We start from the raw sequence: 26,546 nt of genomic DNA, 5'->3' as shown, positions 1-26,546 counted from the left end.
ATGTCAAGTGTGGACTATGGCAATCCAGAAGCCTGGTCAGCTGAGCCCTCAAGAAGCTCCCTAGGTAAGCAGTGCTCTATGGCAGTAACACAGGCAAGCAATGGGAGTGGCTCAGATAAGGATGCAAGCAGAGGAAAGTAAAAAGAAGATTATATAATTTCAAGGAGGAGGCTACAGGAGTTTCTTAATGAACAATGTGAGATGTGAGAGAATGATTGGGAAAACAGCAAATTTTTGGCCTGAGCAACAAAAAAAGATGAACAAAAAAATTGTGGGGAGGCAGAGTTAAGAGCTTTAAGTGTTCGATTTTTGACAATTTTTAGTTGAGGGTCGTTCATCATTTTGCTTTCTCCTCTTGACCAAAGATGGCTTCAGCAGCTCCAAGGAGCATGAGCTAACAAGACAACATCCAAAAGGAGCATACCTTCATAAATTCAAGAACATCAGATTCCAGGAAGACTCCTCTTATGTGTCACCATGCCTAAGCCTAATAACTTTAGGCTGAGCAACAGTAACAGTAGCCCCTTGGGGCTGAGGAAGAGCCCAGGAAGCACGTGAGCAGTCAATACCTGAGCAAAGTTCAGCTTCATTAGCAAGGAAAGAGGAATGAGTAATAGGTGCAGCATCTGTCAAAGAGGCCAAGGGTGTCAAAGAGATGTTCAGATCATCTACAATAAAAAAAATAAGATCAGCAATAAAGTAGAGGTACAAAATAAGATAGGGAATCAGGTAATAAATGAATGAGTGGAATGGCATACCCTCTGTTCCATGGGAAAAAGAGACAAATTCTGTGAAATTCCACAGCAACCAAGAAAAGATCATTTTTAAATAATGTGTGAGGAAAAAAACAAGAATCAGAAATTGGATTTTAAAAAAAAAAAAAATCACAAGCTCTCCATCGTGGAAGACCAGTCAGTGTCTCAAGAATCTCCAAAGTGAAGTAATTTTGGCCTCGACTTTTATGTACAAATGACCAAACAAGCAACAAGGCAGAACACGACATTTATTTGAAGGTGTCCTTTAGCAAAATTAGGATGCAAACCAATAAAGTTTGACATGAGATACACAAGAAGCAGTGGAAAGGATCCAAGAGTAGAATGAAAAAGAAATCCCAGGATGGCAGCTGGGAAGCAGGAATAGACAATAATTCATCCTATTAAATCAGAAAACTGGTGAACTCCATGAAAGGAAGAAAGGAACCAATGCTGTTCAAAAGCCAGAATAATTAAGAAGCTGGCTTAACGACAAAAATGCAGTTTCTTTTCTCAATTAAAAAAAAAAAAAGATAGGCAACAGAAAACTCCAACAGAATGCTGGAGTCTGTCCCCAGTCTTTCCTTCCTTATTCCTTGTTAAGGAACTCATTTTTTTGTTTTTGTTTTTGTTTTGTTTGTTTGTTGTTTTGTTTTGTTTAGGTCCCACTCACATTCAAAGACTCACTGCTAGGTGTGAGGAGTGAAGTTAACTGAGTCATTACTTCATTCAAGTTGGTTTTCAAGACAGAGTCACACTATTCTCTGGACAGCCCCAGGTCACAGCTGAGAAAGGCAGAGATTGAGGTCAAGCAATTGCTGCCTACCATGGAAGTTCTCTAATGGACCATCCTGAGTCCAGGTATGCCCCTGGTACCAGCAGACTGAGTATAATCACAGGCTGACAGCCTCACCTGTCTGATCCTGCTCCCTCCTTCACGTTCATACAGCTGTAATTCTGTCTGGGCGCCTGCTTCCCAGAGAATGCAACTTGCAACTCTTAATACTGTGAGAAGGGCTGGGGATGTAGGTCAGTGGTAAAGTGCTTGACTGGCATGCACAAGGCCCTGGATTCAATCCCCAGCCCTGCAAAGGCAAACAAACTATGTGAAACTTCCTCAACCAAATCATTGTTCCATGACTGCCTGAGGAAAGTCCTTTTCTTTGGTGATATGTGGAGAAGTATTTCAGGGCAGAGAGTCAGGCTATCTGCAACTTTATCCCAAAAAATTTACCAAAGTGAAAGCAAGTCTAGAGCTACAACTAGACATAGAGACCTAGATGTAGAGACAAGACACAGAAAGGAAAAGGGGAATACAGCAAAATGGTTCTAACTGATGAACTTAGGTAAAACTTAGACAAGAGTTCACGTTACCATTTTCACAACCTTTTTGTAAATTCTAAAGTTCTCAAAAACACGTTGAAGATCCAGACACAGCAGCACCTACTCGGTCCTTACTTTTTGCCTTTTAGAACAAAAGCAAGAAAAAGATGCTTGGAGTCACAGCAGCCAGCAGCAGCGAAAGAAAGGTCAGGAAATCAGATGTCACTTACAGTTCAATATTCTGTTAAATGCACAAAAAATAACCAAAATGACACAGAAGGGGGTCCTGGGTTCAATCCCTAGCACTGCAAACAAACAAACAAAAAACACAACTGATGGATTGCAGGAAGAGAGTCCATTTGACCTTGAACATCTTCCTTTTATGGCATGGGGTCACGACACTGGACAAGTTGGAAAGGAAATGCAACTATATAGCTCCCTGCAGTGACTATTTATAAGATAATGAAAAGACTTCAGATCAACCTTAAATTAAAGCACGGGAGACTTAATTAAAGCTACAGAACAGGGTGAATGTTTACAACCTTGTGGGTATAAAAGGTAGGGCTGTGAAAAGTTGGGGGATGATAGACAAAGATTTCAATTTTGAATTTCATCATAAGACTAGAAATCTTTGAGCATATTCCATTTGTCTCACTGATAGCAGTAATAAGTTCACATTACTATTATTCTCACAACTTTTCTGTAAGTTTTGAAGTTTTTCAAATCCATGTTGAAAAAAAGAGGAAGATCCAGAAGCAGCAGCACACACCCTATCCCCTACATCTTGCCTTTTAGCACCTAAGCAAGAAAAAGATGCTTGAAGCCACAGCAGCCGGAGGCAATAAAAGGAAGGTCAGAAAAATCAGTTCAATCACCCACAGTTCAATATTCCATTTGACTCATTCTTAACAGCTTTCTCTGAGATATAATTTGTATACCATAAATTATTCATCATTTAAATAGGATTATCTGTTATTGAGTAGTGAGAGTCATTTACATAGTCTAGATCTGAGTCCCTTATTAGATATGATTTGCAGAGAGTTTCACACATTTTTGTCTTTCACTTTCTTGACAGTGCCCTTTGAAGCACCAATGTTTTTAATGTTATCAAATCCCATTTACTTGTTTAATGTGTTGTTGATTGTGCTTTTGGTCTTATTCAGGAAGGTTTTGACTGACTCAAGGTCATTGAGGTTTACTTAGTCTTCTAAAACTTTTATGATTTACATTTAGGTCTATCATCCATTTTGGGTTAACTTTTGTGTATGATATGAGGAAGGGGTTCATATTTATTCTTTCAACATGGAAATCCAGTTGTCTCAGCACTATTTGTTCAAAAGACTACTCTTTCCCTCAATAAAATATCTGGGCACCCTTATCAAGAGAGGGAAAAAAAAATTTAGGGACCATGAATGCAAAGACTATTTCTATTATTCTATTATTTTTAGACTTTACATAATTACTATTTAATTGTTCTACATTTACTGACACTTTTTTTTCCCCCCGCCCAATTCAGATCCATTCATCCCTCAATGGACACCCAGGTGATTCGAGACAGCAGAATGCAGATGTCTCTTTGAAAGACTGATGTTGTTTTCTCTGGAAATATATACATACCCTCACAATGGAATTGTAGATCACACAGAAGGTAGCTCTGTTCTTTTAGATTTCCAAGGAACCTCTATATTTTCCACAATGGCTGCCCTACTTTACATTCCCCCAACAGTGTATAAGAGTTTCCTTTCTCTGCATCCTCACCAGCATTTGATATTCTTTTTGATAAGTCACTCTAATCAGATCTCTCTTTTCTAACTGTGTTTTGGCATTCCCATTATTCAAAGTATTTGCTTGAATACCTACTGTCATTTCTTTGAAATATAGACCTAAGAGTAGAATATCTGGGATGTGTGGTAAGTCTATGTTTGAGTGTCTGAGGAACCAAACCATTCCCCACAGCAGCCGTACCATTCCGCATTCCCACAGCAATGCATGAGGGCTTCAATTTCTCCATATCCTCACTGACACGTTATTTTCTGTTTTCTGACTCATTTTGAAATGTTACCTCCAGAACAGAACAGTACACTCAATTGCAAATAGCATTGTGTACCATATCAATAGCAGAGGCCTAACATCCGCCCTCTTCTGAGCCTCCTCCTCTTGTTTGTCCAGACTAAGATTGTGTGAAGCTTTCTGGTCATCACATTATATTCTATGTCCATGCTGAGTTTATTACAGTAATTAAAATACCAAAGTTGTTTGTATTCAACCACATCTCCTTCACCCCTGTAATTGTGCAGCTGGTTTCTGAACCCATGTATAGGACTTCACATCAAGTCCTATTAAAATATCATGTTAGCCTTGGCCCATCATTTCAGTCAGAACTATTATTTTAAACAAGTTAACTCTAAAAGAATCTATATCATCCAAAAATTTGATACACATAGCATGACCGTTTTGCGATATTTATTTATATCATCACAAAAAATGAAAAAAGAAGTTCAACGTGCCACTAGAAATTTCTCTCCAGTTGTTACCAATTCATCACCTATTAATTTTTGGAGGCGTTACTCAACTAATCACATTTTCACCTTATTGTATGGTCTGTCATCCAGCCAACTTGTCAACACAGAAATGTAAAATCTGACTGAAATCCAGTTATACTGTATCTTCTATGTTCTTTTGACTCATAGCCTAATAATTTTTCCTAAAAGAAAGTAAGGCTAGCCTCTAACATTGGTTGTCTTTATTTGGCCCATGAAATACTTTCATTTAAAAACATAAGCATAGTCAACGTTTTTAAGCACATAAACATGACTGATTAGATGATAGTAGGTTTCAAAACATATACTGAGATTTTTTACACTAACATTAAAATGTTACAATAAAAAAGCAATATGTATTACTCAAGGCAACCAGGAAATCAAGATATTTCACAGTGCCCTACTTGAGACAAATGTTATTTACTATAAAAGTTCATAACTTTTTAAATTCTGCAAGTCTTTACTTATCCATAAAAAGTTCAATGGGAAAAGGAATGTTTCCCCATATGTTTACAAAAATTAATATATAACTGGTAAAACTTTGTGTTTCTCAAAATATGAATTATTTTATTGAAGCCAATTTCCCTAGCTCCTTCAAGAGCATTTTCTTAGCTTAATATCACTTTTACAAAGCCTTCAGAGACTATTTAGTCTAAAAAGATATGTCTACTTCACCCTTCATGATACCTACTATTGTCTCTGCCACTCACCCCAACACTCAGTCATCTAGGGCTAACTATTCACTGCTTGTTAAAGGCTTGATAATTTACTAATTGTCTACAATGGGAAATTCTTCCCATTCTTTTCTAAGTTTCTCAATAGAATTGAGGGTTTCATAAGCAACCCTCACATTGCTTATGAAAGGGTATCACTCAAATACTTACAGTAATTCATATCACACCTAATCAGCCTATAAAGAATTAGAATTAAGGTGAAAATTGTCAGAAAACTTTGGCAGACACATAAGGCTGTCTGGTTCATCTGGGTGATGAATGGAAGGCAGGATCAAGCAGAACTGTCCCCAAATAAGACAACACTGCATATTTCAACAGAGCAGGAAAGACAGAAAAGAAATGAAGATGTGGGAGGTGAAAGAAAATGTGGAAGGGTATGAGACTCTGGGGCTCAAGTAAAGAAAAGATGAAGGACATCTTTTTTTTCTGAAAAGGGAAAAGTAGGAGTGTTGAAGTAAACAAGGGTTAAATTGATCAGGTTAAGAGAGAAAGGAAATGCTTATTTATCTCCTAATATGTACTAAGTAAGCACTAAATCACATTTCCATAGCTTCTATAACAAATTACCATCAACCTAGTAACTTAAAACAATACAAATTTATTGTACAGTTCTAGAGGTCAGAAGTTCAAAATGGATCTCACGGGGCTATCAATCAAGGTATTGGCAAAGCTGAGTTCTTTACTGGAAGCTCCAAGGAGAATCCATTCTCCTGCCTGTGCCAGTGTATACTGGCTACTCCAATTCCTGGGCTTACGAGCCCCTTACATTTTCAAAGTCAGCAATGGCCTGTTCATGCCTTCTCATGACACACTTTCACTGGTTCTGACTCTTTTGCCTCCTGCTCCCATTTTTAAGGACCCTAATGACATTCCAGAATAAACTACCTATTTTGAGGTCAGATGATAAGCAACTTAAATTCTACCTGATACCATATTTCTTTTTTGCCAGGTAATGTAAAACTCAGAGAAGTCCCAGGGATTAGGATGTAGACATCTTGGAGGGCTAGTATTCTGTTATGTGCTTCATTTACAATGGGGAGGGGGGCTTTGCAACGATTTCTACGTGGCTCACATTTAGTTTTGCATCAAAATTTGCTACACCCAGGAATAAAATCCAAAGTACGCAATGAAGGAAAACAAACTTTAATTATTTTCAAATAGATACCAAAGTTCTGACAACTCTGACTACATCACCTCTGGCATAAAAACACAGTTCTTAAAGAAAATCCACCTTTTACACTATTCTCCAGGGAGAGCTGGTGTTAAGCATCAACAAGACTCAGGTCTTGTTAATTAAGGAAAGAATTATGTTGACTGAATTTAATGAGTGTTTCCAGAATGATAGCAGTTATACCTGTATTTTCTTTTAAAGGAACAATATGATTTCAGAAATTGGGAGTTTTAAGACAATTTAAATACACAGAAGAAAACATCATACCACACCTATATTTCTACTACTTAATCATCAAAATGTATTAAATTCAAAGGGGAACGTACGTACCCCTCAAAGATAGGGTGATTAAGCCACTGGAGTAAAAACAAAATTCCGTATCTTCATATATATTTGTTATCTTAGATTTAAAATTTGAACTTCACTAAAATTGTAGACCCACAGCTACCATCCAACTCAACAGTGAAAAGCTGGAAGTTTTCCTCAAAGATCAGGAACATTTACCACTTCTAGTCAACAACTAGAAGTCCTCGCCAGGGCAATCAGGCAAGAAAAAGAAATAAAGGTATCTGAATCAGAATAGCAGAAATAAAACTGTCTCAGTTTGTAGATAACATGATCTTATATTCTCACACAGAGAAAACCCTAAAGATTCCACCAAAAATAGTTGAAGTAATGATGAATGAATTCAATGGAATCATGGGATACAAAGTGAATATACAAAAATCAATTGTGCATCTATACACTAACAATGAACTATCTGAAAAAGAAATTAAGAAAACAATCCCATGGGGCTGGGGAGATAGCTCAGTTGGTAGAGTGCTTGCCTTGTAAGCACAAGGCCCTGGGTTCAAATCCCCAGCACCCAAAAAAAAAAAAAAAAAAAAAGTAAAAAGAAAACAATCCCAATTATAATGAGATCAAAAAGTGTAAAATACTTAGGAACAAATTTAACCAAGGTAAAAGACCTCCTTTAGCGTACAAACTATACTGATGAAAGAAATTCAAGATAACACAAATAAATGGAAAAATAATTCACATTCATGGATCAGAAGAACTAACATTGCTAAAATGCCCACACTACCTAAAGTAATATATAGAATCAATACAATCCCTATCAAAATCCCAATGGCATTCTTCAGATAGAGAAAAAAACAACTTTAAAATTCATATGGAACCACTAAGACACCAAATAGTCAAAAGAATTCTGAGAAAAAATTAAACTGGAAGCATCACTTAAAATTATATTGCAAAGCTACCATAATTGAAACAGTATCATAAAATTGCAAAACAGACAAATAGTCCAGTGGTACAGAATAGAGATCCCTGAAATAAATCCAAACATATATGGTCAACTCATTTCTGAAGAGGATGCCAAAAGACACAATGAGTTAAGGACAGTCTCTTCAATAAATGTGCTGGGAAAACTGGATTTGTACATGCAGAATAATGAAACTGGATCTTATCTTAGAGCATACACAAAAGTCAACTTAACAGTAGAAAAAAAAGACCCAATCATAAGACTCCTAGAAGAAAACATAAGGGGAAAACTCCTTGACATTGATACTAGCAATAATTTCTTGGATATTACACTAAAAACTCACACTACAAAAGCAAAAATAAATGATACCACATCAGACTAAAAACCTTCTGCAGGGCAAAGGAACAGTTGACAACATAAAAAGGCAACCCTCGAATTTGGAAAAAATATCTGCAAATCACATATCAGATAATGAAGGGGTTCATATCCAAAATATAGAAACAAGAGCTGAGATACAAGATATAGATACATAACCTGATTTTAAAATGGGCAAATGATTTTAACAGACAATTCTCCAAAGATGATGTAAAAATGGCCAACAGATATACAGAAAGGTGTTCAACATTACTGCTCACCAGGGAAATGCAAATTAAAACCACTATGAGACACTGTCACACCTGTTAGGACAGCTATTATCAGAAAGACAAGAGACAGAAGTGTTGATGAGGGTGTGGAGAGAAAGGAACACTTGCACACTGATGGTGCACAAGGAATGTAGATTAGTACATGCATTCCAGAAAACAGTACAGAGATTCCTAAAGAAATTAAAAATAGAACCACCATATGACCCAGCAATCCCTCTTCTGGGCATATACCCAAAGGAAATGAAATCATCACCTCATAAAGATATCTGGATTCCCATGTTCACTGCAGTATTTTTCCCAATAGCCAAGACATGAAAACAACTTAGGTGTCCATCAATGGACAATTGGATAAAGAAACTGTGGGGTAGGTGTGTATATGATAGAACAGTATTCAGTTTTTAAGAGGGAGATCCTGCCAATTGCCATAGCAAGGATGGATCTGGTAAATGAAATATACCAGAAACAGTTGGGAAAATACTAAATGATTTCACTTACACATAGAATCTTTTTTAAAAAGATCAAATAAGACTGGGGTGTAACTCAGTGGTGGAGCACATTTCTTGCACATATGTGGCACTGGGTTCAATCCTAAGCACCACACTAAAAAAATTAATAAAATTAAAGGCATCGTGTCCATCTACAACTAAAAACATTAAAAAAAGAAAGACCAAATATAAAACATCAGTTAGGGGGATAAACAAAAGTAGTCAAAACAGCAAATATGTAGGTGAACAAGTCCAAAGAGCTAATGACCAACATGAAAATAATAATTAATAATAGTATATTGTATTCAATATTTTTGCTAAATGAGTAAATTATAGGTGCTTTTGCCACAGGGGAAGAAAATGGTTAGGTGAGAAGATGAATATGTTACTTTGTTTCATTATAGTAACTATTTTACCACATATATGGTATGTATCTTAAAATATCATGTTGTATATATGAATACTCCCACCAGTGTAACTCCACATCATATACAACCACAAGAATGGGAAGCTGTATTCCATGTATGTATGATATGTCAAAATACATTCTACTGTCATGTATAATTAAAAAGAACAAATTAAAAAAGGAAATATCATGTTGTATATACATAATAGAAACACGAGACACACATATACATACTAAAATTTATTTTAAATAAAGTTTCTTCACAAAAATATAAATAAAAATATTATAAGTTCTACAACAGGAAAAAGTTAAACAACAATAAAGGAATGTATGATTAAAATTCTAAACAATATTTATTAAAAATATACTAAAGGTTTGGTATGCCAGGAATATTAAATACAAGATATGGTCTAAGTTATACCAACACAAATATAGAAAATAGCATCTACAGAGATAATTCTACCTCAAATGAAACAGATGACCATAGACATAGTTTATATATTCATAAAATGCCCACAGGTACATGTGGCTATTTTACATGCAACCTCATCATTCTTTAAAGCCTTTAATTTCTGCTCATTGAATTACATTAGTTTCTGTAATTGAACAAACAAAATACCAACGCATACAAGAGTACATGCACAGGGTTTCTAATGGTTCTTACAAGAATTAGTGTATTAAGTCATCCAAAAGGGGGCGGGGGATACTGCTCAGTGGTAGAGCAGGTGCTTGGCATGCACAAGGCTCTGGCTTCCATCCCCAGTAGACACACACACACACACACACACACACACACACAAACACAGAGAGAGAGAAAGAGAGAAAGAAAAAGTAAAGAAGGAAGAAAAACAGGTATTCTCTGTCACTTAAATTAGTTAAAAGGACAGAATTTTATGAGGTTCATTATTCAGGGAAAGTTAAACATCCACGAGGTAATTATACCATTGTGATACACCACCCTCTGCTATACAAAAGCATCATTTACTTGTAAGAGTCCAGACCCAGAAACAACTGAGTCCTCTAAGCAATAAAAACCTATATAGCAGGGTTCTAATAGTACAATTTCATGCATATCCCAGATAGACCCCACAATGAGCTATCATTTTTATCCACTATTCAGCAAGTATGGTTACATGCTCTATTCTCATAGCACACCAAAAGCATCAAATTAGAAAGAGAATGACCACCCTGAATGTGCTGATCTCATCTAATTTTGAAAGCTAAGCAGGCTCAGACATGGTTAGTACTTGGATGGGAGACAGGAGACTAATACAGGCAGGTTTGAGAACAAAGTCACAACAGTTACCAGTAAAGTAATATGTAAATAAACTCCAAAACACAAACGTAGCTTAGAAAGGAATGGTTTCCCCCAAGAAACAAAATATGAGGCACGGTGGTGTGCACCTGAAATCCCAGCAACTCAGGAGGCTAAGGCAGGAGGATCACAAGTTCAAGGCCAGCCTCAGCAACTTAGGGAGGCCCTAAGCAACTTAGTAAGACCCTGTCTCAAAATAAAAAGGGCTGGGAATGTAGCTCAGTAATTAATCATCCCTGAGTTCAGTTCCTGGGACCAAAAATAAATAAATAAAAGAAACAAAAGATGGTGTTTACTATATTGCTGTCTGAGAACTTGAATGGCTGAAGTTTCTTCTCCTAATAAACTGTTGTAAGTTCACTGATATTCTAGATACACAGATGGAACCATTAAACTAATTTTTTTACCAGTATGACAGCATGATCCATATTGTTTTAAAATGGAAAATGAAACCATAAACTAAACTTGTCTTTTCAGCATTCTTTGGTATTGACCTAAATTAGTTCGCCTACAAAGACTACCATGAAATAAGGAAGCATACCAAAAAGCAATATAGGGGCTGGGGCTGGGGCTCAGAGGTAGAGTGCTTGCCTTGCACACATGAGGCACTGGGTTCAATCCTCAGCACTACATAAAAAACAAATAAAGATATTGTGTCCATCTACAACTAAAAAAAATATTTTTAAAAAAAATGCAATATAGAATAAAACAAAATTACTCCTGAGAAGTTAAAATATCATGTTGAAATCTATTCACACAACAAAGAATACATGGGAATATACTTTTAGACTCTCCCCACCCCCCCAAAAAAAACACTTTAACCTCTCTGCAGTATGGATGCTCTGAAATAGAGATGCACCTTGCAATTGTTGTCATTCAACAACAGGATGCAGTTGGTGAAAATCTTCTGTTGATACCTCCTAGAAATATCAAGAAAGCACCAGCATCAAAGAGTTTTAGGTTTGATCAAAAATGGTCACTCAAAATAATCTTAAAAAGACAAAGACATGCCCCAAAAGCTAAGACTACAATCAATGGAAAAAATTACAGAAGATTCTCAAAAAATAAACTGCTGCCTGCTACCTTAAAAGTGAGTACATAAAGTACTTATCATCTTACTTATTAAGTAGTCAATAAATTTATTATTATTATGCAATGGAAAATAAGGACTAGAAAAGATGATGGAAATGTATAATCATAGAGATCAGGCAATCAATAACCACTTATTAAGTGCCTATCAGGTCACCTTCAAGGTACACAAGTGATACAAATTCATCATGATCAACCTATGAAGCACTATTTTGATCAAATAAATACAAGGATATGACCCAATAAGATGCAAAAATCACATTACATTAACCAATGATTAGGACTTACTTTTAATTTTTTTATGAATTACTGCCCTTTCCAGGGATGGTGGCACACACTTATAATCCCAGAGACTCAGGAGGCCGTGACAGGATTGCAAGTTCAAGAGCAACCTCAGCAATTTAACAAGACTCTGTCTCAAAATAAGAAATAAAAAATAAAGGGCTGGAAATGTAGCTTAGTGATATAGTGCCCCTGGGTTAAATCCTCAGGATGAAAAAGTGAAATAAATTTACTGTCCATTAAGTTGAGCCTGCAGAATGTGAAACATAAATTGTTTACTTGAAGAGAGTTGCCAAATGATTAAACAAGCATAAAGAAGTGTCACAATTAGTCTAATGATTTTCCCTGAGTAAAAAGTGTCTTTTCCCATTATTCTTCAGGCTTGGGTAAAATGAGGATTTAGATGAATTTCCTCTTGAAGAAAATCCTTGAGTTAGCAGTGTAACTCAGTGGTGAACACTTCCTTAGCCTGCACAAGACCCTAGGATCCATCTCCAGTACTGAAAAGAAAATCTTTCTAGACTTGGAGCTATACACATGAAAACACCCACTTGGATTTGTTTCTAGGAGTTACACACATGGAGAGGGACCAAATTACACAGGGATGTACATTTATCAACATGTTAGTTTTCATCCATGTAAAATGTCCAGAACAGGCAAATATACAAAGATGGAATGTAGATCAATGGTTACCTGGGTCTGGAGAGAGAAGTAGTAATGGAATTATGAAAAAGTTATAAAACTGACTGTGGGAATGCAGCATAACTCTGGAATATACTAAAACCACTGAACTGTACATTTCGAATAGGTGAATTGTATGGTGTGTGAACTATATTTCCATGAAGCTGTTATTTAAAAAATGTTAACTCTTTACAAAACTTGGCAAATTGAAATTGCTGTATTACAGTCAAACTCCATATGATGAACTCTGCAGGTATTTTTCCTGGCCTGTATGACCCCATTACTGACAATCCCACGTAGTCCCTTTCACAATTCAATTATTTCCCCTACTAGATCAAGTTGGGGGAGGAAGGAAAGGGGGTTCACTATGTATAAGTTAAAAACACTTCATGCTACATTTTTAAGAAAAATGACTTTTCAAAATAATGATTTTCATAATAAAAAACCAAATCCTGGTAAAGGAATCTATTGCAGCATTTATACTTAACCTATTTAGTCCCAAGTTATCAATTCTGTATTTCAACAAAACTGAAACAGATATATTAAATAGGTTGAAAATCATAATCTAGAGCTCATATTTCCTTTATATGTATATGATACTTTTTTCAACTGTTTTAATCTATTATTTTCTCAAAAGAATAGATTTTGAAAAACATTATTATCATTATTTCTAAGTGGCCATAGGCAATAAATTTTTTGCTCAATTTAAATTTTCATAGGTGTTCCATATCTGAGATGATGGAACAAAATGGATTTAAAAAATGTGTTACCACTCTATCAGCAAAATATGAATTATATGCTGGGATACAGATACAATCTTACAACAGTGTTCTTTGAAAAGAATAAATTCTATAAAGAATAAGGAAAGATATATCTGCTTGCATTATTTCAGAAATATTTTGCCCCACTGAACAGCAATCAACAATAAATATCAGTGCTCCCAGGTTTAATTCAATAGGTTCTGTGGACCTTAATGCACCTCCTGTGGAAGATCAGGTCAATCTGTTAAGATATCTTGGAAAAGGCTAGGAGAGCAGTAAATAAACGGGTGAATAACAGACTTAATCCTCAAGCCTACTTTGGTATACACAGTAGGCACAATTCTCAAAAATTTGCTAATGAATAGAGATTTTCCAGCTGATCAGGCCACCTGGCAGCTTGCAGCTGGGTTTTCTAATTAGGAACCTTTAGAAAACCTTTTTCTCCACTCAGCTTAAGGAAGCACCTAGAACAATAGACTCTTCTCACCTACATCACTAGCCTCAACTGTAATTCCCTTATTATAAGAAGGAACCCAAAATTAAAAGTAAAACCTCCTTCTGTGATTTGGTCATGAATAAACCTGTATTTCTCCTTGGGAGTGTGATGGCAGTCTCAAAGTAATGTTCTCTCTAGAAGTGAGAATAAAGAAATAAGGAGACATTATACTAAGCATCTACTCCAAAACTCTTGGGGCAAAAGCATGTAACATGTTCTGGCTCACTGGTGTTCAATTTTGAAAAGTCTGAAGTCTATGTTTTGAGCATAAACATGCTGGTGACGGCCTTGTATCCTTACAAACAGTTAAAGAAACCAGAATTACAGAACATAGGGAAATTAATATAAAATAAGTGTATAAAAATGATTAGCTTTCTCTATTTCCAATAAACACAACTTACTAATTATAATTTTAACTAACAAATAGTTTAAGACAGTCCTAAGGATAAAGGAACAAAAACTGCAAGAATAAACAGCAACATTAGCAATAGTTACAATGTGACACGAACAGTGTTATGTGACACTTTTAATTTCTATATAATACATTTTCAATGTGTGACACTAAAGTGATAAGGAAATTTTTTTTAAACACACATACCTACTGTCCCCCAAATAAAACTAAATATTTGAACTTCTTTATAGTTCATTGTTTATAGAATATTGGTGGGCTAATAAAACTGTTCAAGTACTTTAGGCTACAGTAATAAAATGACAGCTCCAACTTCTGTTAATGATTTTTACCAAACTCCATAACCTCATGAAGGAAATAAACATGTAACATACTATAACCAGCTGACAGACCATGGCGTGGACAATAAGAGGATTTTATAGGAGTAAAAGGAAAGAGCAATTACTTCTGATTAGAACAGAGGAAGACTTGCAAAGGTGACATTTGCACTGGGCTAGCTAGATGAGCCAGGTAACAATAGTTGACATTGAGAACACACGCTCTGTTCCCCCACTCCCAAATATCTTAAAAGATAAAATTAGTTGAAGTAGGGGCAGAGAAGATACCTCAGCTGCTGGGCCTGGGTTAGATCCCCAGGGGGACAAAAAGAAAAAGAAAAATTCATGATAAAATACTAGTTCCAGTAGAGTACATACGACCAGTCCACCCTCAAAAATACTTCATAAAACTTTTTAAATATATTATAAAATCTGCTGAAGTCACGTCACCTGGGTTTCTTCTATCATTCAAGTGTTCCTTCATTTGAGCATGAATCCAGTATCTCTTTTTCAACTTGTGTGTGTGTGTGTGTGTGTGTGTGTCGCGTTTAACTACTGAGACACTCCCCAGGCCTTTTTATTTATTTATTTTTATTTTGAGACAGAGTCTCATTAAGTTGCTTAGGGCCTCACTAAATTACGGAGGCTGGCCTGGAACTTTCGAGCCTCCTGTCTCAGCCTCACAGGCTGCTGGATTACAGGTGCACACCACCATGCCTGACCTGTATCACTCTTACTCTGCACTTGTTAGTGCCCTGAGATGCTCACTTTTTCCTATGGAGAGTAATTTTGGTCCTTCCCGTGAAACTGTATACATTTGGAGAAAGACTGCCGTCTATTTCTACTTTATCTCCCCATCATACTCCTTAAAGACAAGGCTACTTAACAGATGTTGAGAGATTCAATCTAGTTTTAATAACTGTGATCACAAATGATCACCATCACAAAAGATGTCTGTACAACACATATTGTAAAATTAAATCACAATGGCACACAAAAAATACAGAGCAACTAGATTTATTTTCCATTGACACTGAGCAAACTGCTGTTCTTTTGTTGTAACTTGTCAGAAATGTAATTTTTAAAAAAACTTTATCAACAGTCTTCATGGGACATTATCTTTTTCTATGACAACATCCTAGGACAACAGATTTATTGGGCACTAGAAAAGTACAGTGATGCAGTGGATCTGCACAGAAATGGTGGACAGTCCCACCTCCCAAGTGTCTCAAAGCACAGTCCATAATGTATATAAATGAAACAGTGTGCTTAAAACAATATAAGCACACTGGAAAAAAAAAAAAAAAATGTTGTCCAGCAACTGCAGCCTACCTATTCAAAGATATTCTTTTTAAACATTTTCTTTATGTGTGCACTTTTAAAGGTTCAGAAACTCTCTCCTCTACTGTTTAAATAAGTTGGTAAATAAACACAGATGGAAGTTTTTAAACTTGTTTGAACTACCTACATTCTATAATGAGATGGAAAGGAAGATTATGCCTCAAAGCTCACCTGATACCCTTCCCAAAAGAGAATAGATGAAAAAAAAAAAAAAAAAAAAAAGAGGAGGAAGAATGCAAGATGTAACAATGCCAGGCACCATCAAGATGACTATAAAAGATGGTTTTTGTGTCTTATTTCCTAACTTATGTGTAAAGAATAATCTTTCAAACATTTTTATCTGAAATTGGCCTTTAGTTTCCCAAATATAGTTTCTAGGTTTTGTGTTGTTACTGCTGAGCCTGGGAACTTATAATGTTCTTCACCACTCAGAAGTTACTAGACAGTTAATCAACACACACTTTTAAAAGTCAGTATTGCTTTAAAACAAGAGGAGGCCAGGTGATCCATCAAAAATCCATCCTTCCTAAAGAAGTAATTTTTCAAAATACTGTAACAAGCAGTGGAAAAAAAGAATGGAATGTTATATTTGATAATGAGTAGCAAAAAAAAAAAAGAAAAAGAAAAAGAAAAACACAAGACCATCACAGAATAACACACCCAATGCTACTTTGTTTATATGGCTGTAACTTTCACATGCAAGTACTCTACAAAGCACTACACAAGAAACTGTCAAAAATGAAATGCTTATAAAAAACATTCTTTTCTAAATAAGGACTTAGACAAAGGATGTGCTGTTTCTATTGCTTCTTTAGCAAGTATTGACAGGTATAGTACAGTGATAATGCTCAAAATGAAAAGGTCTCTTAGACTTTGCCTGTAGTAAAAGTTGCTCCTGCTCCATATAATACCTACAAGTTCAGTAGTAGAAATCAATTTTACAGATGCTATCGTCTAGGAAGAACGGCATTTTATAAAACCGACTTTATTGCCATCGGAAGTGGCAGGATTTTTTCTTAATCCTGCAGACCCTGACAACTTATTTTTGGAAGGGGTAGGGGAGGTCCTTTCCCCTATCCTTCCAAAACAGCCTCAGCCAGGCAGGTCAATAAATAATTTGCACAGTTTAAAAGGTAAGTCAAATTTAGCTCTACCTGAAGTTCTTACCCCTCAACAGCACATCCCAAGACCGTGTTTTTTTCTTCTAGCCAGGGAGAGGTTAATGGTCCCATATAATTGTAAATTCACATGAAATGCGATGTTGGGTGGCGAGAAACGAAACTAGGATGGTAGTAAAGACCGTCAGCAGCCAAGAACCATTTCCCCCTAGAAATTAGCCTCTCAAGGATACTGAAAGGAGTCTATGCCCAAAGAACCTGCCGCCCGGAAGCAACAACTTCCATCAAACGGCAAAGAAAAGTTGTACGGACGAGTTCAGCGCCTGAACAGCCTGAGCTGGTAATAAGACTAAGAGTAGCAAAGATACTCTGCAGGCCCGGCCCGCCTGCGGGCGGTGGCTGCCGCTGAGTGCATGGGGCCGACCCCAGCTCCGGCTGGCTCCAGGTCTGGGGGTGCGCCGCCGGTCTCGGACCGCTTGGGCACAGAGCCCGCGTCCGCACCCCTCCCCACAACCGCGGGTAGTGGGCAAAGAGACCAAAGCAAAGGTACAGGCGGACAATGCCCGGCCAGGCTGGCGACCTCCGCGCGCTCCACTGGTCCCCGCCGCCCCTTTCCTCCCGGAGCCGCCAGTCGCTGTGTTAAGTTTGCTCCCAAGCCCTCCCTTTACAGCCTGGGCGGCGGAGCCCAGGCTGCCGACCTCCCTGCACCTCCCAGCCGCCGCCTTCCTCCCAGCCGGGCGGTTCCCTTGAGTCCGCGAGGAGGCGGTGTGCGAGCAGAGCAGGGCGCGCAATAAGGAGGCGCGCGAGGGAAGCAGGCGCGCCAGGGGCGCAGGGCGCGCGGCGCGCGAGGGCAAGGGGGCGCGCGGGAGAGCCGGGAGCGCGAGGGGTAGCCGGGCGCGCGAGAAACCAGGCGCGCGAGGCGGCGGCGGTGGCGCGCGCCGAGTGGAGCGGGCGCGCGGGTGGAGTCGGGCACTGGAAGAGGAGGCGCGCGGGAGAGCCCGGCGCACGGCGCTCCCCAAGGACCCGCCGTAGCTCCGACGGGCTTTCGGTTGATTCCGGGGCTGCGCCGCGGTACAGTGTCGGTTAGGAGTCTCCGCCCGGGCGCGAAGCTTGCCAGCCATCCTGGCCCGCCTCCCCTCGGCTCCCACCAGGAAGGGCAGCCGGGAGAGGGCCGGCGACCTCATCTCCCGCCCGGGCTGTAGTCGCCGGTCGGCGAGCATCCCGGCGCCTGCCCCCGGGCTAGAAGAGAAAGTGAAATGAAGCGCCTTTACCCAGGCAACACCTACCCGTCCCCAGTCCAAGTGCAGCTGCCTCGCTCCTCAGGCGCCGCCGGTCCCCGCCCTCGGACCCCAGGCTCCGTTCCCTTGACAATGGCGCGTCCCCTTTAAGGAATAATCCGATCGGAACCGATCTGTGGTTAAACCTCCCTCCGACTCTGATTTTAACCGGATTTCTCTCTCCCAGAGCCCGACGGGCGCCCGGCGGTGCTGCGAGCTCTACCCACCCCTTCCCTGCCCCGCCCACCTCCTCGTCTTCCTGATTGGCGAGAAACACTACAACAGGAACAGCAGTCCTCACCTTCCACTGGCCAGTCCAGCCGCCGCTCAGGATTACCCCCACCTCCACCCCGCCCCCTTTCCCCGGTTGGCCCTACCTCTAATCACTCTCTGTCCTCTCCTCTAACGTTGCTTTGGAGAACTGGCAGTCAAGGCTCACCTTCCCGCCTCCGGAAAGCGAACTTTATTTTTATTGGTAAAAGGACATCTTCCTGTGCACCTGATTGGGCAAGTAAGGGGCTAGTCTGCACGCCCCTTACCCATTATCGCTCTCCCTTTACGGATTTGAGAAAGACAGTCGCAAAGTCTTCCCCACTTTGCCTTTTTCTAAGCGCCTTTGCCTTTAAATGTTGGTAGGGGTCGAGGACAAACAGCCTGTATTGAGGGAAACGGGAAAGGGAGAAGAGAAAAATTCAAAACCTTAAGAAGAGTAACACATCAGAGCTGGGATCCTAAGGAACCTAACGCTGTGTTCTAGTGAATGGAGTGGTTGCACTGAGTTAGATATACCTGAAATTCTAGTGCTAACTCCTGAAATTTACTCAAGTTTTCACTGACTATCCACTCTACCCTTGATTCCTCCGGCATTTTGCCACCCGGAAGAGCTTTAATAAAGGTATCTGCAGCAAACCTGGAGTTTTCCTTGTTTGTCTAGCAGTCGTTCATTTAGAAAAGTATTTTAAGTCCTTTCCATTGGAAGTTCTGTTTAAGTCACGTCCTTTGTGTCATTGTGGTTTACGTGAGAGCTAAATTACTTTTTTGGAAAGATTAAACAGATTGTGCTCTTTGTGCCAACCTCAAAGTGTAGGACCTTGTTCCTCTTGCTAGAACTGCAGGAAGGATACCCCAGGTTGAAACCAAGCGGGCACACCAGAAGGAGTGTAGCATCTCTCAAGAGAAAACACCTCTCTCCCAGGTGAAGAGGGAGTTTGACACTAGAAGCTTGGCCCTGCAGCAGAACCTCACACATTGAAAAGAGGAGAGATTATGTGGCAGTTTAGTGGGGTCTGCATTAGGATAGTCCCAGTTTCCCACCCAAGCTGTAAGAACCTGAAGAATTGTTTCCACGAAAATTGAGTAGAATTATGACTTTGCTGCCCATTTCAGAATGTTAGAGGAAAACAGTTGCGCCTTCCCTCTTTGCCACTGGACTTTGAAAGACTTCTGACCTCAGGGGCATTAGTCTTTTTGCCCTGATAACCCAGTGCCAAGAAAGCGGCCCTCCTCAGCAGTATCCTAGAAGTGGGTCCAGTTCCAGAGAAGGGGAAATAAATATAGGTAGTTGATAGAACTTTTCAATGAACTCACGTGAAAAAGTTTGTGGACATATATAAATAAATAAGAGTAGGAGAGAAAACGGATGTTGTCCAGTAATTTAGATGTCACTGGTGGGGGCAAGAGATAAGGAACTTGCTGGCTTACAATTGATATGATCTTTATATATGTGTTTATTTTATATATATATACATATATATAGTATGTATATATTATATATAATAAATATATATTTTTTCAGCCTATTCCTATTACATATACAGTTAGTTGTCCCTCCCCTCCATTTCCTCAAGGAAATTAGTTCCCCCAAGCATTCCCAAATCTTTGGTGTTTAAAATCCCTTATATAAAATGGCATAGTAATTGCATATAACCTAGCACGCATCCTCTCACACACTTTGAATAATCTCTAGGTTACTTATTATATCTAAAATGCAAATATTATGCAAATAATTGTTGTACTGCATTATTTAGTGAATAATTACAAGGGATGGGGGTGTCTATACATATTCAGAACAGATAAAACCATAGAAAGACTAACTACATAGCATAGCTCAGCAACATTTCAACTTCACCCACCCCCACATACATCAAAACATTCCATCCAAGGTTGGATGACCACCAGGATATGAAACTTGCAGGTTTCACATCTGGAGGGTTGACTGCACGTATGTGTGTTATGTATATTATATATATTTGAAATTCTAGTCTTATTTACTGCACTCAAGGGGTTTTTGTTTTGTTTTTGAATTTTGGGATTTTCGTTTATTTTTTGGTTTTTGTGGTACCGGGAGTTGAATGCATGGTTTGGGGCATGCTTAAGCATGTGCTTTACCCATGAGCCACACCCATGACCCTTATTCTTACCTCTCAAGCTTTGAGACTGCTTCTAGGTTCTAATCTAAAATCTGCATTAGAATATAGTAAGAATAAGAATATTATAATAGTATGATCTTCCGAAAATAAAGGCATCCAGTATTACAGGTATACACACACCTGCTGCTTTTGTTTAGATCTAGGTGATGTTTTCAAGTTTTTTCTAAAACACCTGCTTTATGATGTCCAGCTTGTTGTTACTCTGTTTTGTACTAGCACACTAGGTTTATAATTCCAGAAAGCAGTTAAAAGTGACTTCTAGACTCTCTTATACTTAACAAGCTATGCTGAGATTATCACCTATAAATAAATATAATTTATGTTATTCTCTAGGTATTTTGCACTTGTCCACAATACACTTATTTATCATGTTTTAGTTCACACACCCAGCCACCTGGTACTAATACTACAGTAGTATTCCACAGTGGGGAAAATTTTAGAAAATCTGCAAACCTGAATTTTACAATGTTGCAAGTCATTCTTAAGAATGTTCAGGGTTAGTGGACACAACCCCAATTCCAACCCTGAGGACTTTACAATCTGCACTTTCCCATTCAAAGGGACTTCATCTCCCCACTTTAGACTCCCATTTCTAAACCAGATCCCCATGCTTTAAATAGAATTATTCCTCCAATGTGCCAATGTAATTAAAGCTTTTTAAATCTTTGTATAGAGATCTCTGTTAAAGTCTTTTAAAGGGCAAAATATGTTAAGATCATTATATGTATTTGTATGTATCACTGTGTATATACATACTTGTCCCTCAAGTAACTCCATAGTTTAGCCAATAATTATTTTTCCTCAGAGTAATTGTTACCATTTCTATTGCAAATTCTTTTCTGTTCACCATACATTTATATAGTAACTATTATGTGCTGAGTTAAGAATATGCAAAGTGATGAATATGTTTCCATTCTCCAGAGTATAATCAATCTCCACCCAGAAGCCGTGAAATTTTACTTTTTTTTTTTTTCCTTCAAAACTCATGATTGAGGCTGGGGTGTAGCTCAGTGGTAAAGTGCTCTCCTGGCATGTGTGAAGCCCTGGGTTCGAGCCCCAGTTCTAAAAGGAAGAGACAAAGACGAAAAACAAAACAAAAAAACCCTCATGGTTGAATACCATCTGTTAACCAGAGATTTTCTACTGTAAAATTAAGAAAAATCCAGTTAAAAGCTAACAACCAAAATCATTCCTCCTGGTCCCTTACTAATCTTATCAAGAATGAGTCAAAATATGAGAAAATAGCTGGCCACAGTGGCACACACCTGTACTCCCAACAGCTCCCGAGGCTGAGGCAGGAGGATTGCGAATTTAAAGTTGCAACTTAGAGAGGCCCTAAGCAACTTAATGAGACCCTGTCTTTAAATAAAATATATTTTTAAAAAGGGCTGGGGATGTGGCTCAGTGGTTCAGTGCCCCTGGGTCCGATACCTTTGTACAAAAAAAAAAAAAGTATATATATATATATATATATATATATATATATATACACACACACATATACATATATATATATACATATATACTTATGTTTATGAATTTATTTTCTCATATACTCACGTGTATATAATTTGATTATATAAAGAAACTTCAGAAGGTTGTGAAGGAGGAAGAGAGGGAGGAAGGAAAAGAAGATGGTTAATGGGTAGGAATGCAGTTGGATAGGAGGAATAACTTCAACATTCTATAGAGTAATACAATAACTATGGTTGACAATAAATTTAATATTTCCAAATTGCTAGTAGAGAGGATTTTGAATGTTCCCAAGACAAAGAAATGATAGATATCTGAGATGATAGGTATAGCCTGATCATTACACACTGTGTACAAGTATTGAAATGTCACACTATACCTTGTAAGTGTGTGCAGTTTCTGTTTGTAAATTAAAAATAAAATTATATTAAAGAAAAAAAGAAGCATCAGGAAAAACGTCCTTGGTTTTCAACAAGAGATCCAGGTTTTCCACATCCTATATTTAAATGTGTTTCTTTATAAGGCATGGTGGTGCACCTCTGTAATCCCAACTACTCCAGAGGTAGGAAGATAACAAATCCCAGGCCAGCCTGGGCAATTTTGAGACCCTGTCTCAAAATAAAATAAAAAGGACTGGGGAAGAAGCTCAATGATAGAGTGCTTGCCTAGCATGCAGGAAGCTTTGAGTTGAATGCCCAGTAAAGCAAAAAACAAACAAAAGAGTTTCTTTGTAAAATAATAACTGATATTTATTGAGAATATTGCCGAAATAGCTTCAATCATCAGTTTAAAAAAATGTGTTCAGTATATTTCACTTACTGAAGCAGAAAGAAGATATTAATACAGTTTTAGAAAGATTTCCAATTCTCTTCTGCTTAAAATAGTTAAGGAATCTCTCTAGGCACATACTGAATATACAATCAACACCTCTCCAAAATATACAAGTCTCTTTATAATCTGATTCCAGGTTACATCTGAAATTTCTTCTCTGATCACTTCCTCTTTTGACACTTGAAAATGTCTTTTTTAGTCAACTTTACATCACTATGACCAAAAGACCCAACAAGAACAACTTAGAGGAGGAAGAGGTCATTTTGGGCTCACAGTTTCAGAGACTCAGACCAGGGTCAGCCTACTCCATAGCTCCAGGTCTGAGATGAGGCAGAACATCTTGGTGGAAGGGTGCAGTGGAGGAAGGCATCTCAGTTCATGACAGTCATGAAGCAAAGAGAGCTCCACTCACCAGGGACAAAATACAAACCCCAAAGACATGCCCTCAGTGACCTACTTTCTCTAGCCACACCCTACCTGCCTATAGTTACCACCCAGTTAATCTACTTGAGTAGATTAATTCACTGATCGAGTTACAGCTCTTATAATCTAATTATTCCACCTCTGAACATTCTTGTATTTTGTTTCACAAATGAACTTTTGGGGAACATCACATATTCAAATCACATCATATCTGTTCTATCACATGAACTATTGTGTTCTTCTAAGTCTCAATTCCTTTAGACATGTGGTGCCCTTTATGTGGAATAGTCGTCTGTTCTTGGCTCATCCAAAGTATTCCTATCCTTCCATCAAATGGATGAATAGATGGACAAATAGAAGTGTTTTTCTTTATGAGATCCCCCCCGACTGCTCTCCTTTCCTTGACTTAAGTTATTCTTTGTGGTACTTCACTCTCACATACATACTGTTCTGATTATACGTAGCACATTGAAGACAAAACTTAAATATTTTTGTCTCTTGAACTAACCTGATTTGGTCTGAAAGAGCAAAGGCCATGCTTATGCATCTTTGCATCTACATCACTTATTATGATGACTGACATAACTGAAGGCTGTCAGTGAATGCATGCTGAACTGAGATTAAGAGCAAAATGCAAACAAAAAAGTTAACCTACAGGAGAGGATCACAGGTTCAACACCAGTATCAGTGATTTAGCAAGACTCTGCCTCAAAATAAAAAAACAAAAAGGACTGAGGATGTAGCTTAGTGGTAAAGCATCCCTGGGTTCCATTCCTAGTATCAAAAACAAGTTAGCCTACAATGTGAAAATCTAATTATCAGAATAGATTCTGGCAAGAGCATTCTAATAGCTTAGTATTGCTTAATATTTTATTTTAAATCTTTTTTTTTTTTTTTTTTTTGAGACTAGGTGTTGCTATGTTGCCCAGGCTCTTCCCCAAACTCCTGAGCTCAAGCGATCCTCTTACCTCAGTTTCCTAAGTAGCTGGGACCACAGGTACAGGCCACCATGCCCAACTTGCAAATATGCCTTCTCAATTAATCTAGTTCACTGGCTCCAGACCTTTTTATTTCATGGACTGGTAAAATTTCCAGGAATTTTTGGAAGCAGACATAAATTTATCAGCGTTTTGTTTTGCAGAGTAGAAGTATGAAAATAAATATAAATATAAATAAACCTTCTATCCATTCCTCTCACTATTTTACAGAATAAGAATGGAGGGGTACTGGGGATTGAACTCAGCCACCTCCCAGCCCTAATTTGTATTTTATTTAGAGACAAGGTCTCACTGAGTTGCTTAGCACCTTGCTTTTGCGGAGGCTGGCTTTGAACTCGTGACCCTCGTGCCTCAGCCTCTGAAGCTGCTGGGATTACAGGTGTGAGTCACCATGCCCGACCCAGAATAAGAATATTTTAAAACCAAAAATTGGGAAGGTTAAAACTCCAGAATGAAAGACCTTTGAATTGAATAAATATTACATTGTAAAGGGTTTAACAGCCCTCCAATTGAGTCTAGAATACTCTGTACTTCACATTTCTTGTTCAAATGCTTCTTTACGCCTATTTGGAAATTAGAATATTCCTAATATTTCTTCCATGATATCAATGGAAAGAAAAAAACTCCAAGTTTTTGTGAATTTTCACTCCTCCCAAGAGCAAATACTCACAGGTCATCACTAATTTTCTTGCTAGCTTCCTGCTAGCAAGATGTAGAGAAACCAATACTGCTTCTGGAGGCTCTTGCAAAATGCCTCTTGAACTTCTTTATGTATCTACAAGTCTTCATAAGATATCTCCTCTCCTTTTGGGACATGTACTGCTTCTAGTCCTTAGGAGTTTCCACTTTGTTCGTCAAAGAGGCAAATAATTAAAATTTCAGTTCTCTTAAAAAAATTTATCCACATAGTACATATATACAATAAATAGGTGAAGTTCTGCTATCTACCAATAACTACCACAGTGTTGATCCTATGTCACAGTTATGCTAATGATAATTTAAGCCACATTAAAGCATATGGAGGAATGTTTGTTATATAAATGCAAAGCATGTTTGTAATAATGCAAAATAGTCAGATATAAGTTCTTTATGATGAGATAGTTCATAATAGCTAAGTATCCTACAGAAGAGATTTTCTGAGGTCATGGTAAAAGTCTAGATGTATTCTATCTCTTTCTAACCTGTATTAAATAACTGATTTCTTATTCCATGGGATATATGAATAATATATATGAGAACACTTCCATTAATAAAATATTACATTTATTTTGAACTACTTCAATTTCTATACCTATTTAGGTTGTTTACATATTGTATATTTTATTATCTTTTGTAGTAATTGAGATACCTTTATCAATAAAAATCTTAACTTTATCCAAAGTATTTTATTGCTGGCATGCTAGTATTTTAACATTTTTCTTTCTTTTTGTTATCACAAGGGAACTTCCATTCTAAAGAAATCCACTCTCTGAAAATGTTTATTTAAAAAAAGAAATTACTCAAGGGTTAAATTTTAAAATATTATTCAACTTAGATATTTTCACTCACAATTTTTCAGAAGTAAAATGAAATATATAAAGAAAGACACCTATAGTCAGCTTAATTCCTTTTGTCTGTGCTGTCCCTAAAAGTACCTTTGAATTCAGCATCTAAAAACATATACAGTGTTACTTTTCAGACATGAGTTTAAATTAAATTATTTAAAAGAATAAATAGTTTGCCACTGCTTTGATGGTTATCTAGTATTATGGTAAAATCACTTTAAAACTATCTTGAGGTAGAAGACAGACATTATTACCCTATATACATGTGTGATTACACTACTGGTGTAACTCAGCACCATGTATAGCCAGAGGAATGAGAAGTTAGGCTCCATTTGTGTACAATGTATCAAAATGTATTCTCCTGTCTCGTAAAACCAATTAGAACAAATGAAAAAAATGTTTTAAAAAACTATTTTGAAATCTTTGCTACCACCTATCAACTCATT

At 37.7% G+C, this 26,546-nt stretch overlaps 1 protein-coding gene across 9 annotated transcripts in view; it reads right to left on the bottom strand.

The window, feature by feature from the left end:
- Nucleotides 1–18,620, bottom strand: part of Fryl (FRY like transcription coactivator) — a 235,277-nt gene extending 216,657 nt beyond the window's left edge. For all 9 annotated transcript variants that reach the window (XM_047565924.1, XM_047565930.1, XM_047565922.1 and 6 more), the window contains exon 1: nt 18,412–18,620. The gene's annotated coding sequence lies outside the window, so the exon portion shown is untranslated. The remainder of the gene's footprint in view (nt 1–18,411) is intronic.
- Between the last annotated feature and the right edge of the window lie 7,926 nt (nt 18,621–26,546).

The sequence above is a fragment of the Sciurus carolinensis genome, chromosome 10, assembly GCF_902686445.1.
Source record: "Sciurus carolinensis chromosome 10, mSciCar1.2, whole genome shotgun sequence".
Lineage (NCBI taxonomy): Eukaryota > Metazoa > Chordata > Mammalia > Rodentia > Sciuridae > Sciurus > Sciurus carolinensis.
Note: the sequence above shows the minus strand (reverse complement) of the source record. Positions and strands in the feature narration are given on the sequence as shown.